The sequence below is a fragment of the Heptranchias perlo genome, chromosome 29 (assembly GCF_035084215.1).
Source record: "Heptranchias perlo isolate sHepPer1 chromosome 29, sHepPer1.hap1, whole genome shotgun sequence".
Lineage (NCBI taxonomy): Eukaryota > Metazoa > Chordata > Chondrichthyes > Hexanchiformes > Hexanchidae > Heptranchias > Heptranchias perlo.
In genome coordinates, this window is record NC_090353.1 from 30,325,735 (window position 1) to 30,348,183 (window position 22,449).

General features: G+C 45.4%; 1 protein-coding gene across 1 annotated transcript in view; it reads left to right on the forward strand.

Moving 5' to 3' along the window:
* The first annotated feature begins 309 nt into the window (after positions 1-309).
* LOC137299559 (uncharacterized) overlaps positions 310-22,449 on the forward strand; it is a 91,202-nt gene continuing 69,062 nt past the window's right edge. The window contains exon 1 of the mRNA XM_067968387.1: positions 310-766. The gene's annotated coding sequence lies outside the window, so the exon portion shown is untranslated. The remainder of the gene's footprint in view (positions 767-22,449) is intronic.

Genomic DNA, 22,449 nt, shown 5'->3' on the forward strand with positions numbered 1-22,449 from the left:
GAGTACAAAAAAAATCACTTATTACTCGTGGAGGTATTTTTGTGGTGTGTACAATTTCCAGTCTACTTTCTAACATTGAACATCAACAGACCACAGAAAATGCCTTTTTTACAGATCTCAGCTGGCAAAAGATTTTCCAGTTTTGAAAGCTTCAAATTACACTGAGCACTCAAAAGGTTAATGCTGCCGTATACATATTCAAATTAGACTCAATGTGTTCCCTAGCGATTCCATGGAGATATGCAAATGAAATACAGATTTATGCATCGACGGTGGCAAATTTATTCCCAACTTAAGGTGTTACAGGAGCTTTAGTTAGCCAGTCCTTTACATTATAAACCAAAACAAAGTGATATAAAACGTCCAAACTTCAGAAGGAGTATGGGACCGATAATCCTTGGATTGATGGCTGTTACGGTGGAGGTTGCTAATTTTCTCGTACCTTGCCTGGGAGTAAAGTACAGCTCAGCAAAACATAGTCACCAAATCACTGCCAATTACTAATTAAGGGTTCACTAAAGAAAAGAACAACAAAAAAAAAGCTGCATTTTTAAAATTGAACTATATCCCAGTTATTTTCTAGGGTTTCGATCTTCATTCTCATCAGTAGGCAGGACGTTTTGCCAATTAATGGCATTGCCTTCAGGACCCGATTTGTAGGTGCACCAGTGTAAGTGTGCCAGGTGTATCTACCTGCAGAGAGAGGAGATGTCAGGAGTCTGAGCAGAAACAGGATAAAAGCCCAAACGTCAAAGAAAAGGAAAAGGTAAGTTTTTTGATTTAATTTTTAACAAAATAAAATTATTTTAAAACATTTAATAGCTATTTGTTACGTCATGCTTGTAAGTCATGGATAATTGATTAATAAAATACCATTGCAGCTCTAATCGTGACCTTAAAGCAATTGTACGTGTTTACCCTTTGCGAACTGAATGTAGCTTGTAGCTTTCCTTCTGTTTCTTACAGTCTGTCTATAAAAAGGTTTTTTTTTTGTAAATTTCAGATGCTTAATGCTATGTAGGGCAAGTAGACTAATGTGTGGAATGACGGAATATGTATTGAATGTACTGTCAAAACGAGCAACTGTAAACCTGTTCTACGTGTAACTGTATTTTATTGATGCCGTCTGTGTTCCCCAAAGACTACAGATTACGAGTTGTGGCAGAGCTAGCATTCAGATCACTTGACTGATCTAAATCTAAATGTTATCATTTCATACATTTCTATAAAGCCCTGGTCTGTATAAGATCCTAAAGAGCTGGATCACTCACTCTTTTTCAATTTCCTTCCAAAATCCCTCTTTAAGCCAAGTTAATTCAGCACAAGCCAGAGATCTTCATGCTCTGTATGACTCAATACCACACTGGGCAACACTTAAAAGTGTGGGATTTTTTCAATAAGAAAGCTCTTCAGGACAATACATTGATGTGGAGTTCTAGTACTCCAGTATCGCAGAGAAACAGGACGTAGATTTGTACCAGTAATTTGCCCACACAGTGGGGGTAATTTTCAGCTTCATCACTTGGGCGGTAAACTGGTGGAATAGAATGCTTGCCCATTATAGATCCCATCGGAATTTCAGTTCCATTGATTTCAATGGAAATGAAAACCATGCTACTGCTTCTCCTCTTTTGCCAGAGTGGATTTGCCAGATGGACCCCCATGAAGAAATAAGTGTGTAGTCAGAAGCCATGTAAGAGTTCAGAACATTCTACAGCCACTACAAGCCTTGGACCAAACATAAACGAAAGAGCTGAATTCCAGAGGTGAGTTGAGAGTGACTGCCCTTGAGATCAAGGGAGTATTCAACCGAGTGTGGCACCAAGGAGTCCCAGTAAAACTGACGTCAATGGGGATCAAGGGGAAAAGTGGCTGGAGTCATACCTAGCACAAAGGATGATGGTTGTAGTCATTGGAGGTCAATCATCTCAGCCCTAGGACATCACTGCAGGAGTTCCTCAGGGCAACGTCCTAAGCCCAACTATCTTTAGCTGCTTCATCGATGACCTTGCCTCCATCACAAGGTCAGAAGTGGGGCTGTTCGCTGGTGATTGCACAATGTTCAGCTCCATTCGCAACTCCTCAGATAATGAAACAGAAGAAACCACATGTACTTATACTTACATGAAGGGTCTGCCTGCAGCACAGCCATGTAACAGAATTAAAAAGCGAGTAGATGGAGTTTATGTACTGCGATAATATTCTCATTCTAATTTATCATTTGTGTTAAATCATTTATGTCAGAACAGCCCCAAGATATAATTGTAATGGTTAACCTATTATCCCGAGAAGGCCCCAAGAGTTTAAAAGAGAATATATTGAGTTGTATATGCTCATTGTTGGGCTTTGTATGTTCATATTAGCTGTAGGGCATTCCATAATAAGTCCAATTTTAAACAAATCATTGAAAAGGGCGAGAGATTCTGAACTGACCTCTAATTCTGACAGAAATTGCCTAGACTTTTTAAAAGTAGAATACTTTCCACATCCTTCTGCAGAGGTATGACCTTGAGGTTATCAGTGTTTCAGAGTTAAAGCTGAAGTACATTAGCTAAAACTGCATGAAATCCATGTGGGCCAGAATATAGGACACAGAGATAGTTCTATGTGTCTGTCACCATCATCCAGCAAAAGGAGGTCAACATTTTAATACTGGAGTTTTTGACATTACCCATCAGTTTTATTCCCTGCATTGCATATAGCTATAACAATTCATGTAGTTTTAAGTAAGAGTACTCTGATTTTATCTGGCATCAGCTAGAACAACTTATGGCAGGATCAGTAAGACTGTGGCACGCAGCAGGCCTAGCAAGTTAAAAAAAAAGGGACAGAAATTTGTATGCGTGCCCGTGATTTTCAGGTGTAAAACAGGCACAACACCGACCAATTTAACAGTGGGGCAGCCTGAGCCCAATCTTTGCAGGCGTTCGTCCCACTGTTCGTGGGGCCCATTTTTACAGGTGTTCCAGTTGGCCGCCTAAAACAGGCATAAGGCCGCTTGCATATGTTGGAAGACTCCTGTGCCAAATCGGGCTGCCCTGAGCGGAGCAGGCTTCGGGCCCGCACCATTCCGGTTTTCCAGGCGTTTGTGTGGCCTAGCAAGCGGCCGTCACCAAAAAGGTAAACAAAACATTCTCCAGTCGGCCGTTGTGGACCATGAGCAACCCCCACTCCCGCCATCCTCCTCCCCCGGGACTTACCCGAGGGCTCCTGCCAGGCAGCCGGAAATTGAATTCTTCCCTCGGACAAGTTGGGGCCTGTGGAGGCCCGACGGGCCCCCAAATATGTAGATGAGGCCTGAGGACCAATTTCAAGCAGTACTCAGGCCTCCATCCTTGGGAAAGCTCTGAGTCTGGGCCCAAAAACAGGCCCAGACAAGAATCTATGGTTTCGATATTAGGAGGGAGGCGGGTTGGCAGCGGGGGGGTCGACTGGGTAACGCACCCAGTGAATTCGGGGTGCTCCGCACGCGATCGCAGCCTAGTTGAAGGCACTTACCTTGGCTTCCGGGTTTCACAATGGAAAGCTGCGCAGCGGGCGGACTGCACACCCGCATCATAGGCTGTCAGCTGGAGGAGCCCTATTTAAAGGGGCAGTCCTCCACTGACTGATGCTGCAGAAAATAGACAAAATTACAGCATGGAGCAGCCCAGGGGGAAGGCTGCTCCCAGGTTTAATGATGCCTCACTCCAGGTCCTACTGGATGGGGTGAGGAGGAGGGGGAGGACAGAGATCTTCTCCCTGGCGGACGGGAGGAAGTGGCCTGCCTCTGCCACCACAAAGGCCTGGCTCGAGGTGGCAAAGGCGGTCACCTGCACCACCAACATATCACGCACCTGCATACAGTGCAGGAGGTGCTCCAATGACCTAAGTAGGTCAGCCGAAGTGAGTACACTTACTCATTCCCCTGCACTCCGTCTGCCACATCACTGCCCCCACCCCACATCTCCTTCTGCACTTCCAACACTACTCTGTCACATCACTCCTCACACCCACTCAAAGCTCATCCTCATCTTACCTGCACTTACTCACCTCGCCGGTACTCATCCCACCACTACCACTCAACCCAACCCTCATACAATCTCATGGCTCTGTCTCATACTCACCCTCTCGTGCATCTCTTTCACAGTCAGTCTCACTCAACCTGCCACTACCTGTGCTGCAGCCACAGGGAATGCATCACGTATGTGTAGTAGGAAGCGTAAGGCAAATGTGTCATGAGCATGAAGGGGATGCACAAGGGTGTTTGAGGGTTTGTCATGGTTTTTACTTATATTTGATTTCTGATCAACTCACATTACATATTGTATTGTCACCACTACTGCCAAGTCTTTGCAAATCTTGTCTGGTTTGTGCAATAATGCCCTTTCCTGAGGATCACCATGAAGACCCACAACTGATGCCACCCATTGTGTCACTGCAGAGTGGGTGTAGGTGTATTTGCAGGGCTCTTTTGTGCAGACGACTGACAGACGCCAGCGATGTCCCCGATGGCATACTGGAAGGATGCGGAGGAGAAGTTGTTGAGGGCAGTGGTGACTTTGACAGCGACAGGTAAGAAGATGCTGTTCGGGCCAGCCGGGAGCAGCTCGGCATGAAGGAGGCTGCAGATGTCCACGACCACATGTTGAGTGACTCTGAGCCTGCTGCTCAGAGAGGTCCAGGAAGCTGAGCCTCGGTCTGTAGCCCCTGTGGTGAGGGTAGTGCCTTCTGCGACGCATCTCTCTCTGCGGTTGCCTTCCCTCCTGCTGTGCAGGTGGATGTGTCACAGCACTGTGTTGTGCAGCTCCACGTGTCAGAGGTGGATGGCATGGCCAGCGAGGCTGGTGATGCTGTTCGTCCTCCGAGGAGGTCATGACTGCAGCTACGGCGGCCCCCATCCGGAAGATGTACGTTTGAGGGGGTCAGCAAGGTAGGTACATGTGTCTGCACACCAGGGTTGAGGTTGCAAGTTGGTGAATTTTAGTGTTAGGAGGAGGGTGGTGGAGGCCAAACTTTGTCCAAAGTGACAGAGTGGCCTCCTGCAATGAGTGAGGGTCTCCCCCACCCACCTGTCAAATGGACCTTTGCAGCTGCCACAGGCTGGTGGCTGCAACACGTCCATTTCAACTGGGAGTGTTTCCCCCAGTACGGGAAACACACTCAGTTTAGATGAAAATCCCACCCCTCCTAAAATATCCTACAAATCAGGTCTGCTAACGACCTGAAGTATCCAATTAATTGATTTAAGTGGGATCCGTCGGCTTTAATTGCCGGCGGGAGTCCCGCATGCGGGGGCTGCGCGCGCATCTAAGCGCGTCACTGGGGAACCCGGAAGTGGGCGGGTTGGAGCCAGGCTCCGGACCCGCCCTGGGAATCCCCAATTTTCAGAGCCCCCCCCCCGCCACGAAAGCACCCGCTCGGACATCCAAAAATCGAGCCCTATAAGTCAACTAGAGAAACAACAGAAGGGAAAGGGCGTCCACGCCAGGGCTGCTAACCCTCCAGGATTGTTCTGGAGTCTGCAGGAATTGAAGGTTAATCTCCAGGACACTGCTGCAAACAAACCAGGAGAAAAATCATTGGGGTAGTAAAAAAAAATTGTGTTGCTTTCAAAATTTTTTTTGAACACTTTTGTTTGTTAGTTATAAAAAAATATTGGAAAGCCTGTTTGACTGACAGTCAAGAACCATCCAATCAGGTAACTAAGGATCTATTCATTTTTCAACCAGTGTGGGAAGGTGGGGCGCCGCGAGGATGGACGGGTCAGGTGACCAGTGACGGGAGCATGGGGGCGGGGCGGTTGGAGACGGGAGGCCAGGTGATGAAACCTCCAGGAAGATGTCCTGAGTTGGCAACTCTGGTGCATGCTGAAAATTTGAAAACATTGCTCCGTGATGCGTTGTGTGGCAGGGGCTTGCTGCAGCGCCAGTTCATACACTGCCCTGACTACACACCTCAACCCTAGTTTGGAATGTGCCGCTATGATGTTCATACGCACTCTATTTTATTCAGAAGCTTCAGCTACTTTATAGTCTTTATCTCAAAGTCTCATATTATTGCCCTTGAGAAGGTAGAGATGAGAACAATTAAGATAATTCTGTGTACATGGATAGGTTAAGGAGGTTGGGTTTTGTTTCTTTGGAAAAGAGGACACTTTGAGTTGACCTAATTGGAGTTTTCAAAAGCACGAAGTGGACTGAAACAAAACATTTATCTAGGCAAAGGTTCACATACCAGGGACGAGTGTTAAAAATTAAGATGCGAGCATGTAGCACAGACAATGAGCACAATTTCTTCTCCCACAGGAGTGAGTTACCTAATTCCATTAAAGCAGACACTATGAATATCCTAAAGAGGCTTCGAGCTATATCACTGGAGACAGGAGGGATTGAAGGATATGGTGAGAAGGTGGATAAGTGGGGTGAATATATCAAAATGCGACAGGACATTGACCTTTTCCTCTTTCGGAAAATTCTTCTGCTGTTATGTAATTTCTTACAACTCACTTCCCGGGGATTAAGCTTTGGAATGCCTGAAGGTTTCTCTCCAGTGTAGCAGGATGCAACAGGACTACACATACTTGATGGCCCAAAGTTATTGGGGCTGGAGTGGATGGAAAGCTGGGTTTCTGCTGGGCGGTAGGGAAGCCAGAGTGGAACTCGGTTATGCTGGGATTCCGCCCTATTTGAACTAGCCCTTTAAATTCCGTTGTTGGGGGGGGGAGGGAGGGACGCTCCTGCTCCTCCAGGCCCACAAGTAAACTTTAAAAACTTACCTTTCCGGGCCTCTTCTACCCGCAGGGATCCACTTCCCGACACGGAAGGCACTATTGATCCCCCGCTCAGGCCTCAGGTTAATATTGCAGTCAGGCCCCAACGACATCATCGGAGCCTGATCTGCATATTTAAAGGACCCCGCCTGCTTCGTGCAGGTGTCTTTGCTGCCTGTAATTTAAAATTGCAGTCGGCCAGATCAAGGGACACCAGTGGGTACGTCTCCTGCTCCATTTTAACTGCTCTCCCCGCCCAGTTCCCAACAGGCAAGAGAGGGTTAAAATCTACCACCCCCAATGTCTTTATAATTATTTAATTAGAAAACATCACCATCTTCACTGCATTGCCTAAGCTGTTAGCTGATCTCAGCCAATTGTAAGGAATCTTACAACACCAGGTTATAGTCCAACAGTTTTATTTGAAAATCACAAGCTTTCGGAGGCTTCCTCCTTCGTCAGGTGACGAAGGAGGAAGCCTCCGAAAGCTTGTGATTTTCGAATAAAACTGTTGGACTATAACCTGGTGTTGTAAGATTCCTTACACTTGTCCACCCCAGTCCATCACCGGCATCTCCACATCATGGCTACGATCTCAGCCAAGGCAACAGTAGGTTTGCTACGTTTGGCCTCAATGACTCCGAGCTAAGGAGAGGAAAAGGAAATCAGCCAGCATTCCTAATCCTCGTCGTTTTCCAATGACTTCTGGTGGACAATACATGAACGTAGCCACCAGATGAGATCAGGATCAGGTTAGCTGGGATCTTTCCTTCCCTCCTACACACCGCTCATCAACACTGACAGTGTGATGTACCGGCAGGGTTCATGACAGTGAAATCAGCTTGACTCACCACTATCAGGAGGGGAAAAGGAGCTCAAGTACAGAGGCAGTTCTAAAACATCTTACTGTGGTGATTTTTACTGTTGCACGGTATTTCAGGCTGCTTGATATCGCTGCTCATGGAAAATAGCTTGAGCTTGCAATTTACAATGAAAGTTTCCACACATTCCTTGGAACAGCTTACAACCTCTCCTGCATTCTTGTCGCTTATATAAAACCCAGTCACATTATCCTGTCCCATACTAAGGAGGACAAGAGCAGCCAAGCTCATGGGAACACCGTCACCTCCAAGTTACCCTTCAAGTCCAAGTAAAGAAAAACATGAAAAGCTGCCTCAGGGGTGCAGTCAATAAAAGCACCATCAGGTGCAATACAACCGAAGGCTACAGGCTCAGTTCTTGGTCTGTGCAACAGTCAGCTGATTTTAGCCAAGCCGCAGCTGGGGTTTGGGGGTACAAATGGCCGCAGCAGTCCTGAGCTCGGGAGGGGCGGAACAATAACATTCACAGTTCCCATTGCTGATTATTATCCACCAACCCGCCCCCACCATCATGGAAAGTGTAAACGTTGGTTTAGAATAGGATCAGGCTAATCTACGATGCCTTCCGTGGTTTAAAAGTGTGCCAACACTCAGCATCTAGGCTGATACATCAAGTTGCCACTTGGGTGAGGTACTGGAGGCAGCACTTTCAGCAGAAGTGAAGAGAAAATTAGAGGAAAAAAAGTACTTCAAAAGGGACAACTTATTACCAAATGCTTTTGAGATCCATCCCAGTGCGTAACTGGCTTTGATCATGATGGTTGCAAATTGACCAAGTCCGCTGATTGATTGATTGGTCAATATTCGCACCCAAATCCCTGTCCTTTTCCACTAATGCTCTTCAGTGTGTTTCCCCTGACCTCAAAGTTTTATTTTTGGTTTAAAAGCCAGTTTGGGAGGGCTCCACCCTCCCTGAGAAATGAGAGGGTGTTACCCCCTTTAAGGGGAGGTGCTTAGAAACATAGGGCCCGATTTTTGCAGGGCTGCGGGTTCTCGGAGGATGGGCTAGCGGGCGCGTGGGTAACGCGCCCGGTGAAATTAGTGGGTTTCCCGCGCGATCGTAGCAGGCAAACCACTAATTGGATCCACTTACCTGCTCCTCCGGGTTCCCCGCTGCTGATCTGCGCGTCGGGCGGGCTGCGCATGCACAGTAAGATCTGTCAGCTGGAGGCGCTCTATTTAAAGGGGCAGTCCTCCACTGACAGATGCTGCAACCAATAGCAAAGATGACTGCATGGAGCAGCCCAGGGGGAAGGCTGCTCCCAGTTTAATGATGCCTCACCCCAGGTATCAATACATGGGGTGAGGAGGAGGGGGAGGACAGAGATCTTCCACCCGGCGGACGGGAGGAAGCGGCCTGCCTCTGCCACCAGGAAGGCCTGGCTCGGGGTGGCAGAGGGGGTCACCTGCACCACCAACATATCGCCCACCTGCACACAGTGCAGGAGGCGCTCCAATGACCTCAGTAGGTCAGCCACAGTGAGTACACGTAGTCTTTCCCCTACACTCCGTCTGCCACATCACTGCCCCCACCCCACATCTCCTTCGGCACTGCCAACACTACTCTGTCACATCACCCTCATACCCACTCAAACCTCATCCTCATCTTACCTGCACCTACTCACCTCGCCAGTACTCACCCCGCCACTACCACGCAACCCAATCCTCATACAATCTCATGGCTCTATCTCATACTCACCCTCTCGTGCATCTCTCTCACGGCCAGCCTCACTCAACCTGCCATCACCTGTGCTGCAGCCACAGGGCATGCATCACATATGTGCAGTAGGAAGCGTAAGGCAAACGTGTCGTGAGCATGAAGGGGATGCACAAGGGTGTTTGAGGGTTTGTCATGGTTGTTACTTATATTGAATTTCAGAACAACTCACATCACACATTATATTGGCACCACTACTGCAATGTCTTCGCGAATCCTGTCCGATTTGTGCAATAATGCCCGCTCCTGGGTATCACTATGAGGACCCACCACTGATGCCACCCATTGTGTCACTGCAGAGTGGGTGTAGGTGTATTTGCAGGGCTCTTCTGCGCTGACGACTGAGAGACATCGGCGATGTCCCCAGTTGCACCTTGGAAGGCTGCGGAGGAGAAGTTCGGGAGGGCAGTGGTGACTTTGACATCGACAGGTAGGAAGATGGTGCACGGGCCAGCCAGGAGCAGCTCGGCATGAAAGAGGCTGCAGATGTCCACGGCTACATGTCGAGTGACTCTGAGCCTCCATGTGCACTGCTGCTCAGAGAGGTCCAGGAGGCTGAGCCTCGGTCTGTGGAACCTGTGGCGAGGGTAGTGCCCTCCGCGACGCATCTCTCTCTGCGGTAGCCCTCCCTCCTGCTGGACAGGTGGATGTGGCACAGCACTCTGTTGTGGAGCTCCACGTGTCAGAGGTGGATGGCGTGGATGGCGAGGCTGTTCGCCCTCCGAGGGGGTCATGACTGCAGCTACGGCGGCCCCCATCCGGAAGATGTACATCTGAGGGGGTCCGCAAGGTAGGTACATGTCTCCGGACCCCGGGGTAAGTGTGCAGGTTGGTGACTTTGACTGTCAGGAGGAGGGTGGTGGAGGCCAAACTTTGTCCCAAGTGACAGAGTGGCCTCCTGCAATGGGTGAGGGTCTTCCCCCCCCCCCCCACCTGTCAGATGGACCTTTGCAGCTGCCACAGGCTGACAGCTGCAACACGTCCATTTGACCTGGGAGTGTTTCCCCCAGTGTGGGAAACAGTCCCATGTTGTTCAAAAATCCCACATAGTCCCTTAATCAGGTCAGTTAATGACCTGAAATACCTAACTAAATATTGTCAAGTGGCATCCCGCTGGCTTTAATTGCCTGCGGGATTCCCACCAGCGGGGGCTGCGCGCGCACACCGGCACGTCAGCGGGGAACCCGGAAGTGGGCGGGATCGAGGCGGGATCCAGTCCCGCTCCTGGATTTCACAATTTTCGGGGCCCCCCTGCCGAGAACGCACCCGATAGCGGGTGCTAAAATCGGGCCCATAGAAACTTACAGGACCAGAAAAGCAGACCATTTGGCCTGTACCAATGTCCAAGGAATACCTTTCATGTCCCTCTATCAAATTTGGTGCCAGGTATTTATTCAACTCTTTGAATTTGCTGATACAATCAACCTCCAACTACCTTCCTTGGCAGTTCATTCCATAAATTTACCACAAAGTAGTTAAAACTTTTCAACCTCCCTTTTGTACGTTTGAGGCTTGACTGGCTCTACAGTTCCACTGTCCAGCTTAGAATGGGGCCCAACGACTTAATTAAAATAGAATCAATTCTACAGGGGATCCTTGAATGTGTGTACATTTCATGTTCCAATACATATTACCTTAGCATTTACCTGCAGTAAAATTCATCTGACAATTCTTAGTGCATCCACATTGGTGTGCCATCAATCTCCCACTTAATCATTGCCTGATCACATAGATTAATGTCATTGGGAAGCCTTATGTTACTAAAGCAGCCTGCTCTATATTACTGATGAACAGGAGACCCAGAATACACTGCTCCAGAATCCTATTAGTTACTGCCCCTCACGTACAGCCGTTTCTATTTATCATCCTTTCTATTACCAAGCTAGCTTTCAATCTCACTGGCTAATTTGCCATTAAGCTCACAAGTCTTCATCTCTTTTAAAAGTCTTGATGGTTAGGTCTATCCATATCAATTATAACCACTGGACAACCCTCATCTACTATTTTAGTTACCTTCCCAATAGAATTCCAATAGATTTGTCAGTCATGATTTTCAGCGCCTAAATCTTTGCTGACGAGTCCTTATTCCCTCAGTGCTCCTCAGATGAACATTGATAGCATCCTGTAAAGTGTTTTGGGGCATTTTCCCTACGCCGATGTTAAGCTAACTAGCCTGTAATTCCCAGGTTCACTGCTCACTGCATTTTAAATGCTGGATAATATTTGCTGTCCTCCAGCGAATAGCCATTTCTATTTTCACGTGCATCCTATCTTGCTCAGCTGCCTTTAGATTCATTCCTTGAGCTTTTTTTCATAGCACGTGTTTTTCTGACCCCCTGCAAAGATTATGGATTTATGAGCTAAGTGGTTGAATCTGGAACATGTGAAGACTGATGGGAGGAATTCATTGAGGGTCTCTACCATTTCCTAATCTCCTGTATTTCTATCCAACTCAACTCATAAAGGAATTACATAGTCTTTAATATTCCTTTCACTGTTTATATATAGGTTTAAAAACATTCTTTGGATCTCTCTTGTTGCTGTGTACAATCGGCCCTTCAGGATCGCCAGTTAGGCCTCACAATGACTGGAAAATGGAATATGCTCCATCTATTTCTCTTTGAAAGGCAATCGGGGTCCTACAAAAGTGTAAAACTCCAATTTGCATTGCCAAACAGCCTCCCGCCTGTTTTGGGCGGGAGTGCTGGGCGTCCATTTAAAGACCTGCCTGAAGGCTGATTCAGGAGGGCAAATGGGCCCACAAGCTGCTCACCGGACTTTCAACTCCAAATTCCCCTCCAAATCACACACCATCTTGACTTGGACATATATCGCCGTTCCTGCATTGTCGCTGGGTCAAAATCTTGGAACTCCCTTCCTAACAGTACTGTGGGAGCACCTTTGCCACACGTACTGCAGCGGTTCAAGAATAAGGCTCACTCACCACCTTCTCAGGGCAACCAGGGATGGGCAAGCAATGCCCACATTCCACGAATGGATATTAAAAAAGAACTGCCTGTCCTCTATTTCTCAGGCCAGCAGTTGAAAGTCTCCCTCATTATTCTCAATTGACTTTTATATGACTCTCAGGCCTTTGCTAGTACTCATGTGTTTCTCATTTAAAGTAACACTTTATAGGTGGAGCAGGAAATGACATCACTGTGTATTATTCCCAGGCAGATTAATCAATTAGTGAAACGAGCAAGAACAGGTCAAGAGAGGCTTAAGTAGAAAACAAGGAACAAGTCCTTTAACTTAAACAGAAGCACTTTGGTCATGGACTTGCTGTGTCTTCCTTTTTTCCCATGGTGTATGCTTTCATTAGGGCTGTATATTCATTAAGGCTATTTGTTCATTAAGGCTTTACTTTCATTGTACATCCCTTAAAATTGTCCTTTAAAAATTCTACTTTCTTATGTTGTTTTATTTTCTAGTTCTTCTTTCCACTTTATGCTCCCCTGGAGCTCTTCTAAAGTTTTGCACATCTGGATTGCTATTTCTGGCCTTCTGAAATCACTGCAACCTCTCAAAAATATAACTGTTGAACAGATCGTGGCGAATTTGAACCTCCTCTGTCATATTCCATATTAATAGTTGCCAGACTTTTTAGAGTTTTGCAGAGTCCAAGGGAAGGGATGGGTTGGGGCAATGGAATGGGATCATGGCTGAAGTTTATCAAAAACCTTGCTCACCACAATAATTAATATCTTCATCTTGAAATACAGAAGTAAGTGGAAGAAAGTTAACTCATATTGAAGAAAAAGGGGCTTTGTCATTCAGATTACATTTTAGAAATTTATGGACAGCTCAATCCAAAACCAGATGGGTGACAACCCTAAGGTATTTACCATTAAGAACTTCTGTTCTCCATAATTTAAAAAATTACAAAGGTGGACCTCAGGTAAGTGCTGGGGCGGGGGAGGAGAACTGGAGGAGGGTGATTGCGGGTGGGCAATGGGCCTCGGGAGTGCTGTGGAGCCAGAAGGAGTACTGCTGCTCCTCCTGGCTCCACGTCAAACTTAAAAAAAAATGTTTTACTTATTTTTTTTGGTGACGGCTGCTGGCTAGGCGACATCCAGATAGAAAAACCAGGCCAGGCTCAGGGCAGCCCAATTTCCCAGAGGAGTCCTAAAACAAGGCTTTAGGCCCCTCATTAGAATGTGCTAGGAGCCCAATGCTTGTTTTAGGCGGCCGCCCCGGGCACCTGAAAAGTAACCCAACCCAATATCGGGTTGGACGTCTTTCAGGCGTCCTTGGGGCGCAGGATGTTGGTCCCCGAAATTGACCCTCCTGCCCGTTGTACGCCTGTAAACCGGGTGTAACAAGGTCCAATTTATACCCCATAGTCACCTGAACCTTAATGTCAGAGGGTTGAGTTATGAAGAATGACTTGAGAGATTTAGGCTTTTCCACTTTGAATGGAGTTACTAAGTAAGAACCTTACTTATTAGATAGTAGAGGATGTCAAAAATGTACTAATTCAAGCTAAACCATGCCTGTAGGACAAAGGGCCACAGGTTCAAACTAAGGAAAGGCAAGATTAGGCTTGACGTCAGGAAGTTTTTCTTCACAGAAAGAGTGATCAAACCGTGCAACAAACTTCTAGACAGGATAGTGGAAGCTAATCACTGGGGTCCTCTACAGGCTGCTGAATCTGAAGTTGGTTAATTCGAATTACTGGGTAATTCAAACTTTTTTTTAGCATTGCCGTTATAATTATATAGGCTAATTAAAATTACTGGATAATTTGATTGTGTTTTTCATGAAAAAACAACTTTCGAGTTATTAGGAATTGGACGTTGTGATGAGGGGAGGGGAGTTCCTGGTTTGGATGAACTAAGATGGGCCGAATGGTTTCCCCCGTCTGTATCTATCTTACGATAAAGTATGATAGTGTCATTCCCTGTAAATGAAATTGAGAAATCACTTATATGGTAATGCACTATGAAGATAGTCTTCCTACTCGCTCTTTCATATTGCAGTATCTTTATTCGTAAGGAAAGAAAGATTTCAGGATGTCCCAAAGTCAGTGAAGTACTTTTGAAGTGTGGTCTCTGTTGTAGTGTAGGCAAACGCGGCAGCTAATTTGAACAGAGCAAGGTCCCACAAACAGCAATGAGATAAATGACCAGTTAATCTGGTTTTTTTTTTAAGTGATATTGGTTCAGGGGTAAATATTGGCCAGATAACCTCGCTCTCCTTCATACTGCAGTCAACGCGATACAATCACTGATTCCCATTTACTGGTTAGACTACTTCAATTCTATATATCTGGCTAAGTGCAGCTCTTTTTCTGCCTCTTTCCGGATTACTGTATAAATGAAGAAACATGAGCTGTGGTGTATAATTTATAGCCCACAGGGGGGCTGGCCTGATAACCCACAGGTAATGAATTCTGGTCAGCTCACAAGTGGGACACAAATCACACCCTGTGTATTTTCATCTTATATCTCATTTGTACTACACATAATCATAGTTGTAATATCTTAATTTTACATATGAACTATATTGCTGTGTAGATTGCAGTGTGGTTTCAGCCATATCACTGAGAACAATTTTCCTCACTTTGCAGTCTGTTCACAATAATGATGTCATCTCTTTGAGACGCAAGAAAACAGCCCAGGGAGATGATACCACCTGATATAAAAAGCTTACATTCATATAGTACTTTTCATGTCGCCAGGATGCCCCAAAGCGCCTCGCAGCCAAAGAATAACTTTTTAAGTGTAGTAGCTATTGTTTTGTCGACATACTTGCAGACAATTTATGCACAGCAAGATTCCATAAACAGCAAGTGACCAATGAATCTGTTCTTGGTGGTGTTGGTTGAGGGATGAATGGTGGCCAGAACACTAGAAGAAACTCTATGTTTTTTTTTCGATTAGCACCATGGGATCTTTTACATCCACCTGAACAGACAGATGGGGCCTCGGTTTAACATCTCATCCGAAAGACAATGCAGCACTCCCTCAGCACTGCACTGAAGCGTCAGCCTAGACCATGTGCTGAAGTCCTGGAGTGGGGCCTGAACTCATAATCCAACACAGAATTCTATTGGGTTAAACATAATCGATAAGGAAGTTAGCAACCAAATTACACCTTAAGGAATTTTATTAAGTTTTAACCTTAACACTGAAACATTGCTATGAAATTTTGTTTGATAACGCTCCTGTGAAGTGCCTTGGGACGTTTTACTACATTAAAGGCACTATACAAGTTGTTGCTGTTGTTGCTGCTGTTGCTGTTGTTGTTGTGCTTTAATTTAACAAAACAAACATTTAAAAAGGCAACCCTATCCTGTTACCCTTCAGATGACAAGTTGGCTGAGCAACAGTTGTGAATTGGGCATTAAGTTGTTCATTAAGAAACCGTCCATCACTGCCAAAAGCAAACACTGTCACTTAAGAAGTCTGTTAGAAACTTGCAATTCAATAGTTTCAGAATTAACAGCAACGCGACTACTTTTCTGAGTGACTTCTTTTACATATTAGTCTTCAGCTACCTCCTTCCAGGGTGAGGGCCTTGTGCACCCGATGGCAAAATGAAGACAAACTTGCTGAATTTGTTTAAGACCAGGAACCCAGAAGATTTTAGTTTTTTTTTTCCACTGGCTGTGGTTGGTCTCCCCAGAGCCGGTCAATGCGCTGTTGTGGCAGTGATGGTGCGTTTTAATGTCACAAAGCAACGCGCGCACACCGGTGAAAATGTCACACCGCCAGTGTGTGCACATATGGAATAGTGAGCCTCGCAGTGCAGGCGGTTTGAAAGGAAGTGGGGCTGCACTCTCCACAACTAAATGCGGGACAGTGGCCCAGTCAGCTGGCTCTCCCCAGGCCCCCAGCTCCAATAAAGAAGCAGCTTGTGAATCATTTGACTATTAACACAGTGGGAGAGGGAGCAGACAAGCCTCAGGACATTTGAAAGGAAAAGGGCCCATATGTGAAGGGAAATAGTTGAACTGCGTGCGTAAACCAATGCAAAGTGATTGGTTGGAACTTATATCTCTTAAGTCAATCTGTAAATTAATTCCTGACACAGTCCTTATGTATTTTTTTTTAAGTATCATTGCCAGAAAATGACACGTCTACTGCCCAAGTGGTGAAGGTGAAAATTACCTCCACAGTCCACCTCTTCTTCCTTCCTGCATCTACGCCGCGATGAAATCATGAATCGTTACAGCATCTCCTCTTCATTCTCATTCTTTTCCAGGATCTCAAAGCTGAAGAACTTTTCAAATCTCTAGGACCAACCTTTATCCTACAATCCTGACTTTTGAAAATCAATCTTGGCATCACTTACTGCTTGACTGGCCTTATCTTATCTCTGAAAGTTTTTAACCTTGGGGGTTCCTGTGCTGGGCTGTACTTCTGTCTTGGCCCTTCATCCAGGTCTCTCAATATGAAATCAACTTGTCATACAAACTTAAGGAGATGCAGCCCAGAAGTTACACTGTGGGATGTTACTGTACAAACATTTAGACCATAAGAGCATAAGACACATTCACATATTAACACATTCATATCAAATTTTTTAGTCTGTTATTTTAACAGCATTAAAGTATTCAAAACAAATGGGTTAACACCTCTGTAAAAATAGTGAGCAAAGCTTTTTAATGCAAACTCACTAAGCATTCATAGGATAATATTGTACAGTGTCATTAAGGGGAAGCTAGATACGTACATGAGGAAGAAAGGGATAGAAGGATATGCAGATAGGGTGAGATGAAGTAGGGTGGGAGGAGGCTCTTGTGGAGTATAAACATTGGCATAGACCAGTTGGGCCAAATGGCCTGTTTCTGTGCTGTAAATTCTATGTAACTTTATGTAATTCTAGGCTGCATTCCTTTACTCTTGATAATGCTGTGCCTGAAAACAACAATTTCTACTCTCCCACTTTATGGCAATTAACACTGACAGAAAGTCACTTTCAAACAACTTTGTAAAATTCAGCAATGGACCTGCATAGAAAGCAGAAAGCCACGGCTGCAGAAGTTATACAAGTTCTTGTCAACTACAAAGAACATATGCTACCCGATGGACTCATTTGTTCCAATTCAAAAAGAAAGGAAATGATCTTATAACCCGTCCTTAATAATTCTCTCACAAAAAACAATAGCAGCACAAGATGCCAGGAATAACAAATTGCTGCTGCATAATGTAAGTAGAACAGAGCACAGACTGCAAGTTTAACTTTCAATCTGCCCAAGGTCCCAAAGCACCAGAACGCAGTGATATTTTTAACAAGTTTTTACATGGAGTGCCGTGTTTTTTTTTTGGTGGAAACAGAAGTAGAAAAAAAGATTAATTGGAGCTATTATCTAGCGGGTGGAGCAATGGTACAAGAGACGCAACTCAATGGAGACTTTCTTCCATGAGGCCACATTCTGCGTTTGTTGGATCTCGGGGGACTCCCGCACTTAGTCAATGAGAGCCCATCCAGGAACATGCAATAAATCTGCATTGTTGTCGAGAATGGCAGCTCCATCAAAAACTGGCACTTCTGCCACTCTGTCTTTATAGCATGTGTAAAAGTAACATACCAGATTTTGCTGCCAGTTTACAGCAGAGTTCTGAGCACTGACATCAACATTGATGTCCGTATGTTTCAAGCACCAACCCATCTCTAAGTTAAATATTATTTAGCCATGTGAAGCACCATCTTGTGCCAGCAAATAAATCTACATTATTGAATTTTCATTGCATTGGTATTTTATAGATGTGCCAGGCAGATAAGGGGCCGTACAGCTCAACAAAAATAAGCAGCTATTTCATTTCGAGTGGTTTGTGAGATTCCGGTTGCCCATCATTAGGTTAATGTTTCAGGTAGAGACACTTTGAGAGCAGGAAACAGGAAGCCGTGAGAGTAGAATACCAGGTAAAGAATCGGATTCGTTGGTGTATTACAAACGAGCAGCTATTGGCTGTAGTTGCCTGTGAACAGATGTTTGGTTAAAGAACTGGAAAGAAGTGAAACGTGCTGGATGATGTAAAGGTCATCTGATTCAGGTTCTGAGAAAGGAAATAGAAGGACAAAAAAAAAGGGAGTAAACTACTCCAAAAATTGAAAGCAAATGGAATGTAAATAGGAGATACTGGCAGGATTTTGATAGTTGAGGCCAATTTATGATGTGGCTCCTCACCCATTCGGAATTGGACCAGGGAACCACAGCACATACCATCACTGAAGTCTTCTCATCTGTGGAAAAACACCTTTACTTCCTTCTCCCCCACTTTCACACCACTACCCATCCTGTCAGCACATGACAACACATCGGCCTTCTTTGCCCCCATCTGACCGTGCCAATCATCATTACCTGAGTGAAGACGTCAGCACCACATACATGCACCCTTTCCTATGGAACTGTAATCTCCATCAATAACAAAACACCATGTCAGTGCACATTCTATTTTATTACGACAAATTCCAAAGTACACACAATCAACCCACACTTTCTTAACACCGTGCTTCCCCTGATTGCCTACAGGTGCTTCTTTTTTAAACCTATTCTCGTGCTTCTTCTAGATGCCACCTGAAGGACAGGATCGCAGGAAGTAGTTTGCTGCTCATGCTCTACAAAAGGCTTGTGGACTGAGGTGCCCTCATCTCAGGGTAGATTGGTCCTGGCAGGGATACGCTGCCGAATGCATCAATGGAGCTTGCTCCTGGGCAGCCTGGTCTCGTCTCTCGTGTTCCACTGGCGTGGAGCTCTGAAGCAGGAGGCCAAAGGCTTGCCATGTACTGCTGTTCTGAGAGACGGCAGTGTCTGGCAGCTGGAATCCAGCCAACGCCATTCCGCTGGGTCCTGGATCTGTGGCCATACACGATGGCTGGTCTAATGGTAGCTATCACATCCTGAAAGCCCTGAGACACAGTGGTTGCCACGGTCTGGAAGCAACAATTCATGCTGCGCTCCATTCTGCCCCCTATTGCCTCCAGAGTTGCAGTCTGTGCTACCAGGGAGGTGGTCCCTAGCCGTTTCTTAGCTGGGGATCCGCTGCAGATTCCGATAAAGCTGCCACTCGCTCCACTGGTGCCTGCAAGGAAGACAAAGCTTCCGTGGTGCTGCCACAAAGGTCAGCTGTAGACTCCAGACTCACAACTGTCAGTTGCCGCACATCCTCAGGGATTGGCCTCAGAGCATGCAGGTGGGTATGATATTATTTGAACATCCTTCTTTTCAGGTGACTACCCACGAGCTCTCGGTCCCACAACTCCAAAGCCAGAGGAAGCCTTCTCCTCAGCCTCTGCTCGGAAGGGAGCACATCCTGACCCTAGCTTTAGTCAATATAGGAATGGCTTGTAAAAAGCAATTCTCGTAATCACATCAGCGCAGTTGCAGAAGAAGTCAATTAGGAGGTCAATCAGGAGCCATCTTTCAGCTCCACACAGACTGTGATTTGGGCTGAATTCTCCTTTAAAAATACAGACGAGCCTGTCGGAGAAGGAAGAGATCATTTTTTTTTGTGAGGGGAGGGGAAGGACGAGGAAGTTGAGACATGACCTTGGCAACCATGATGGAAATTGTTGTCACGTTCCCTTTGACCGTTGCACTTTTGCAATTGTTTGATCAGTGTAAGGTCAAATGTTTTAATTTCCTGTCCAATGACTCTGTCAGAAGCATTCAGGGTAAGTGAGACACTACACAAAATAATGCAGGAAAGTACCTCAACATAATTAGATGTGATGACCTATTTGAAAACCAGCAGACAAGCCGTGGGTACTCCACTCTTAACCTAACCATGTTTTAGTGCAAAATTTAACTCTTTGTGTGGTCTGCAGAACAGTTTTAATTTCTGAGAAACAAAACCATTTTCCACCTTTCATTCTCAAAATATAATCTACAAAACTAGAATGGTTAATATTCTAAAATCTAATTACTGGTTATCCAACTCAATGTTGTTTGTGGGACATGCATTACTGGTGCATACTGGTTGCCGTTTTTGCCAATTTAACACAGGTCATTGTAGGCCAAAAGCAATTCACTGTGAAATGCTTTGAGATATTTCAAGGTTGTGATAAGGGGTTATATAAATGAAAGTATTTATTTAACTGCACCTGCTTGAAAACTCCATAATATTCTGACATTGCAGCACACCACCAAGGTTGAACAGAATAGAAAAGAACATGAGGTAAATCGAGATATAGTGATTTGGTGACACCAGGGTCTTAAAATTAGCTGATGCTGCGCCCATTTTACAGGTGTTTGCAAATAAGGGGCCTAACGCCTGTTTGAGGCCCCCTTAGCCAAACTGTTATGCCCTGAACGCGGCCGGTAATGGGCCGGCTGAGTTCAGGAAAACCAGGTCTACATCTGTCTTAAAGGGACCACTGCAGACTGCCAGCAAAAAGGTAACTTACTTACCTGAATGTGGACTCGGGAGGAGCACTCCTGCTCTCCCAGTCGCTGCCTCCCTCCCTCTCTAGTTCTCTGTCTTGCTCCCTTCCTGACCGCTTACCCCCCCCAACCCCATCGCCCCCAATCCCTCCCGATTACTTATATATTTTCTTTTAATTTCCTCCTCCTCTCCTGAAGGTGCTGACTCATGCTAGCATTAGCAGCCCCAAGTACCTCACCCAGGGGCAATTCCTCATATCTGAGCATTCACAATCAAGCCCAATTCTGTCCTTAACTGAACATCCAGGGATGGAGTTTCCAACTGGGATCACGGTATAGCAACCAGTTAGAACCCCGGATGCTTTTTCTACTCTATAGCTGAGGACCACATGTGCCAATTGTTTACACTTCTACCAAAGCCCCAGCTGCGATCAGTAATATCACACTGGATCTGGGATGTTTGGCCTATATGGCTTAGTTTCACGGTCTCCTGTCAGGAAATCTTCCGCTGTAGTTTTAAAATAAATTTAAATCCTAGAGTGTAAGAAAGCAAACATTAATGGAGTTTGCAAGCCGTAGGGTAGCTCATTTATGCTCTGATCAGAAAATGTCCTTGACTGTCTAGGAGTATCAGCTACAGCCAACAGGCATTCCAACAGACTATCAATCAATAATCTAAGATTCAGGTCACGATAACCCACAAGCACAGGCAACATTTTCATAATGAATTCAATGTAAGACCAAAATATGAATACAATGTCCTAAGGGAACAAAACTGTAAAGTAGGGGAATTCTACTGAGGTTTGCTTTAGCACAAATTACTGTGGTTGCTATGGAGACATTGTGAACATTTTCATGAAGATTTCCTCAGGTCAGTATTTCTAACAAAATCATAAATGAATCATAATCAAAAGACTAATGGAATTTGGAATTCTCTACCCCAGAGGGCTGTGGATGCTCAGTCGTTGAGTATATTCAAGACTGAGATCAATAGATTTTTGGACTCTAAGGGAATCAAGGGAAATGGGGATCGGGTGGGAAAGTAGAGTTGAGGTCGAAGATCAGCCATGATCTTATTGAATGGCGGAGCAGGATCGAGGGGCCGTATGGCCTACTCCTGCTCCTATTTCTTATGTTCTTATGGAATCGCCGATATCTCAAGGGGGCTGGATTACAAAAGTGAGGAAATGATGCTTCAGTTGTATAGAGCCTTGGTCCGACTCTATCTGGAATGTTGCATTCAGATTTAGGCACCGCACTTGAGGAAGGATATATTGCCCTTGGAGGGGGTGCAGCGCCGATTCATCAGAATGATACCAGTCAAATTATGAGGACAGGTTGCATAAACTTGGATTGTCTTTCCTTGAGAATAGAAGATTGAGGGGTGATCTGATCAAGGTGTTTAAAATGTTAAAAGATAGGGTAGATACAGAGGAACTATTTCTTCTGATAGGGGAATCAAGAACGAGGGAACATAATAAAATTAGAGCTAGGCCATTTAGGAGGGTAATCGGGAAGCGCTTTTTCACACAAAGGGTAGTAGAAATCTAGAATTCTCTCCCCTAAAAGGTCATGGATGTTGGGTCAATTGGAGCTCTCAAGACTGAGATCAATACCTTTTTGTCAGGTAAGACGGATAAATGGAGTTGAGGTACAGACCAGCCATGATCTAAATGAAGAGCAAACTCGAGGGGCTACTCCTGTTCCTATGTTCCTGTAATTTTTACAACTTTGATAGGAATACCAATCATTGGAAATCTTCATG